General features: G+C 34.5%; 1 non-coding gene across 1 annotated transcript; it reads left to right on the forward strand.

The window, feature by feature from the left end:
- Positions 1 to 1,614: 1,614 nt before the first annotated feature.
- On the forward strand, positions 1,615 to 1,721 carry LOC121204030 (small nucleolar RNA R71). The gene has a single exon (XR_005898958.1). It is a non-coding gene; the product is annotated as a small nucleolar RNA R71 (small nucleolar RNA).
- The last annotated feature ends 4,020 nt before the right edge of the window (positions 1,722 to 5,741 follow it).

The following is a 5,741-nucleotide window of genomic DNA, read 5'->3' on the forward strand; positions in this document are numbered from 1 at the left end:
TCGTTCTTCATAAATAGGTCCTTTGTTGTTACTTGAACATAGCTCATGAATGCTCTTTGAACGTGTTTCCTACAAAGAAGGTTGCACCACATGATTAGTATTAGTAGCATAATTTATACAACCACCCTCAATATTTGATGTGTTATTCAAATTACGAGCTTGAAGAGTGATTGTTTCATCACCCACACGAAGTGTGAGTTCACCTATACCAACATCAATAATGGTTCTAGCAGTTGCTAAAAAGGGTCGTCCTAAAATCAAAGGTATGTTACTATCCTCTTCCATATCTAGAACAACAAAGTCTACTGGGTATATAAATTTATCGATTTTAACAAGAACATCTTCAATGATACCCCTAGGAAATCTAATGGTTTTATCAGCCAATTGAATGCTAATTCTAGTTTGTTTGGGTTTCCCAAGACCTAGCTATTTAAACATTTTATAAGGCATAACATTAATACTCGCCCCTAAATCAGCCAATGCATTATTCACGTTCAAACTACCAATTAAACAAGGAATCGTAAAACTCCCTAGATCTTTCAACTTGTTAGGTAGCTTATTCTGTAGAACGGCTAAGCAAACTGCGTTCAACTCTACATGCATCGCCTCATCCAACTTTTGTTTATTTGCTAAAAGCTCTTTTAAAAACTTAACTGCGTTTGGCATCTGCGAAAGGGCTTCAATAAACGGTAAGTTAATGTGTAATTTCTTTAATAGTTTAAGGAATTTACCAAATTGTTCGTCCGTGTGGTTTTTCCTTGTAGCACTGGGGTATGGCACACGAGGTTTGTACTCTCTACTTACCGGTTTTTGCTCATTGTGGTCTGTCTCTCTTTTACCTTTACTTACCACAATTCATTGCCTCGGTTCTGGTTCAGGTTCAACTAACCCTTCCTTATCTTGAACGGTAATCGTATTGAGTTGTTCCCTTGGGTTCGATTCAGTATTACTCGGCAAGCTACCTTGTGGTTGTTCAGAAACCAGTTTGGCGAGTTGGCCTATCTGGGTTTCGAGCCCTTGAATCGACGCTTGTTGATTCTTAAGTGCTATCTCGGTATTCTAAAAATGAGTTTCTGACACCGAGATAAATTTCGTTAGCAACTCCTCAAGGTTCAGCTTCTTTTCCTGCTGGTAAGGTGGTTGCTGGGAACCTGGGGGTTGTTGTGGCCTTTGATTTCCCTAGCCACCCCATGAGAAGTTGGGATGGTTCCTCCAACCTACATTATAAGTGTTACTGTATGGGTTATTTTGATGTCTAGAATTATTATTACCCATATATTAAACTTGTTCCTCCTCGGTGCTAGGGTTGAAAGATTGATATTTTTTGTGCACTCCTCCTCCATTTGTATCGCACCTCTTCACTGGATGTACCTAAGTAAAACCATATAAACCGTCAATCTTTTTATTTAAAAGTTCTACCTGGTTAGATAGCATAGTAACCGCTTTGTTCTCATGACTTGCCACTGATAGTTATTTAGTGACTTCTCTTCAATAAATTCATAAGCCTCTTCAGGTGTTTTGTTGTTTAAAGTTCCACCAGCGGCTACGTCGATAAGTTGTCTTGTTGAGGGGTTCACACCGTTGTAAAAAGTCTGAACCTGTAACCATAAAGGTAACCCATGGTGAGGGCACCTTCTCAATAGATCCTTGTATCTCTCTCATGCATCATAGAGTGTTTCTAGATCCATTTGCACAAAAGAAGAGATATCATTCCTCAACTTAGCCATTTTAGCCGGCGGAAAATATTTAAGTAAGAAATTTTCGATCATTTGTTCCCAAGTAGTGATTGACCCTTGCGGTAAAGAGTTCAACCATTGTTTAGCCTGTTTCCTCAACGAAAAAGGAAACAACCGAAGGCGAATGGCATCGTCAGAAACACCCAGAAAATTTGCCAAATGAGTGTTTGGATCATCGTCCTGGAAACCATCAAACTGAACAAACTGTTGTACCATTTGAATCATGTTAGGTTTTAGTTCAAAATTATTTGCAGCAATAGCAGGTCTAACTATACTCGATTCAGCTCCTGTTAAACTAGGTTTAGCATAATCATACATAATACGAGGAGTAGGATTCTAATTTATTGGATCTGCAGCAACCACAAGAGGAAGCTGATTATTCTAATTTTTAACCATCTCTTCGGTTGAATTATGGATATCTTCCTCTTGTCCTTCCTCTATGTTTCTTAGGTTTCGCCTTATTTCTCTTCGGTTTCTGCGAGTTGTGCTTTCAATATCACTGTCAAAAAATAATGGTCCTAACGGGTTTCTTCTAGTCATAAACTATAAAAACCTGCCTAAAGAAAACAAAAGAAAATTTAGTAAAATTAACAAAAATATAATTTAAATTGCAATAAAATAAATAGCTAAAGTAATAAAAATTAAGCGTTCCTAATATTTTAGTTCCCCGGCAACGGTACCAAAAACTTGATATGATTTCTCGTGATAAGCTTTATATTTTTGATTGATCGTACTTGAAAACTAACTATTATCACGATGAAGGCAAGCGCACCTATCGAACAGTAGTATAGTTTATAGCAAGACCGGAATGTCGAACCCACAGAAACTAAAAGTACTAGTATTAACTTTCTTTTTATTATCTAGCCTAAAAATAAGGGAATTTGTTTTATCTAAACTAATTAACTAAACTAAGAATGCACAGAAACTAAATTGGGGAAATACTTTTGGGAAAATTGATTGATTTAGACAATATCCAAGGGAAAAATCCACCTAGACTTCACTTGTTATTCGACTCTGAATTAGACGATTTATTCATTTGACTTGATCTATAGAAATCTCTAATTTATATTATTATTTCTCTCGAGACTAATAACGTCTAACCCTAGGTTGATTAATTGAAATCTCTTTCTAATTAAAACCCCTAGTGTTGCATTAACTCAATCTATGGATTGCCTTATTAGGTTTGACCCTAATCCGGCAGATTTATGTCGCCCTATAGGATTGCAATCAACTCCGCTTAATTATGCTAGATCTACTCTTTGACAGGGACTTTTTCTCTTCTGAATAAGCACATCAATACTTGAATCAATATCCTGGAATATTAAAGCAAGAATTAATAACACATAATTAAGATCAAATCAAATATTTATCATATAATTCAGAAAATAATAACAAGATCTGTCTTAGGTTTTATTCCCCTTAGGTATTTAGGGGATTTAGTTCATATGTGTAAAAGAAAACATCTCAGAAGAATAATGATAACAAAACATAAAGAAACCCAAAAATCCCGAAGGAAATTGAAGGGAGATCTTCAGTCTTGAAGGAGAATCTGGCTTCTAAGATGGATCAATCGGCTTTCTTCGAGTAATTCTCTGCCTCCTACTCCGTGTGTCACTTCTGGTACCTCCTGGGGTGTTTATATAGGCTTTAGAATGCTTCAAAACCCTCAAGAGTGGCCTTTTCTAAATAGGACTAGACTTGGGCTCGATAAGGACACGCCCGTGTGAGGTGGTTAGGTCGTGTTGTAATCTGTTAAATAGACACGGATGTTTGAACTACTCGTGTGAAGAAGTCCAGGCCGTGTTGATTTCCCACGTTAACCCATTTTCTCCGTTTCTGGCCCGTTTCTCGCTCGTTTTACTCTCTTATGCTCACCTAAGTATAAAACATAAAATTAAAGGATTAGGAGCATCGAATTCCACAAATCTGATGATAATTCATCCAAAAATATGCTAAGCATGGGATAAAAATATGTATAAATTACGACTTATCAATCGTCCAACCTTCCAACTATCTACAATGACATAAAAACAACACAAGTAAGCTTAATGAAGCTTAGTAAGTTCGACGCATTTAAACGAATAATCTTACCAAAGTAAATACAATAGTTCAAACAATAATAATCAACTAGGAGAATTCCTTGTCATCCACGATTTCAACTGATGAATTCATTTATGTTCAGATTAATATTCAATAAATAACAATATTTCATAATTTATTAAATAGATTTTCCATTCGAAGAACGACTTATAGATAAGAGTACATCATCAGATCAACCGAACACACCAAACAGAAGCTCATAAGAGCTGGTCAAACCAAAATACATCAAATAGAAGCTCATAATAGTTGATTCAATCAAAACATGCCAAACAGAAGCTCATAAGAGCTGATCCAATTGAAACACACCAGACAGAAACTCATAAAAGCTGATCCAACCGAAACACGCCAAACAGAGAGTATAACACGAGTGTTCGCAACAAATGTTGAACCTCGATTTATTTGGGTAATGTACAGATATCTCCCCCCAAAACCATCTCCACTCCAAACCCTCGTAACACACCAAATCACGATTGTACTCTATCCCGCATTCAATCCAAACCGAGCATCAAATTCAATAATATATCTCAATTTACCATTCATTATCAACAATTAAAAATAAATATATAAGTTGTTCCATGATAATTTACTCAACAATTCATATTGATATTAAATTTGAAACCGTACGAGCTTACCTACACTGAATTATAGTAGTTGAAGAAGTTTATGGACTATTCCGCTATTTTCTACTTCCACAAGTATAAACAGGATCTTGATCTAAAATATAGATTTTCTTGTTTATTAGCTTACGTTTCACATTCCAATTCATTTTGCAATTAGTACCCTTTTATTTTTTTGAATTTACACAATTACCCCAAACTTTTACAATTTTTTATAATTTAGTCCTTTAACCCGAAATTCATCAAATTAACCATTTTTCTCAAGTCAATATTTTGTCCAAATATACTAGGCCCTTAAAAAGTCCTAATAAATATTAATTTCACTATTAAACCCTAAAATTTTAACATTTTCACAATTTAATCCTATAATCAAAATCTAAAATCACTTTACAGATTCATCAAATAACGTAATCAAAGCTCCAAATACATGATATTCATTAAAACTAAATTCAATATTCATCAATGGCAACTTCTAAAATTTTTAACAAAAAAAAAACGAAGGTACATGCTAGCTGGACCTAGTTGCAACGATCTCAGAAACATAAAAATTACAAGAAACGGGAAAGAATTAAACTCACATGCAAAGAAATTGGCTTGGCCGATTCTCCTAGCTTGAGAAACTATGAAATTTGGCTATGGAAAATGTAAAATGAAGAAGAAACCTATTTCTTTTACTTAATTTTGTTTTTAATTTCCTTTAAGTTACAAATTTGCCATTAATGATCACCTTATTTTGTCATTTTCCCTTACTTTGCGGTCCCACTATATTGATTAGGGAATAATTATCACTTAAGTCATTCCTCAATTATTAATTAAACCATTTAATCATTTAAATGCATTATTTAACAAGTTTTGCACCTTTTTCAAGTTAGTCCATATCTCCTGATTAACTATCTAAGCGTTCCGTCACCACTGAAAATCTGGTTGTTACTTTTCTCTCTACAACTTTCTCTTGAATTCAAGTGTGTGTAAAATAATAACTCATTTCTCTCTTTATAGGGAGAGTTTAAAGAGTTTAACTATAATTAAACTTAATAAGTTAGTATTAAATTAATATAATACTTATCAAGATATATATTAGATTAAATTTAATATTAAATATATTAAAATAATATTATTTTTAGAATAGTTAATTTGATATCAAATTATCCAGTAGAGTCACAGTAGGAGTGTGATTCCTTCTCTACTTAATCACCGAAAGACCACCCATTGGCCACTCGAATGTCGTCAACGCTGCCGTCGGCACTGTCGGTGCCAACGCAGGTGCGAAAACCTCATAGCACACCAA

This window comes from Gossypium hirsutum, chromosome A07 (assembly GCF_007990345.1).
Source record: "Gossypium hirsutum isolate 1008001.06 chromosome A07, Gossypium_hirsutum_v2.1, whole genome shotgun sequence".
Taxonomy (NCBI): Eukaryota; Viridiplantae; Streptophyta; class Magnoliopsida; order Malvales; family Malvaceae; genus Gossypium; species Gossypium hirsutum.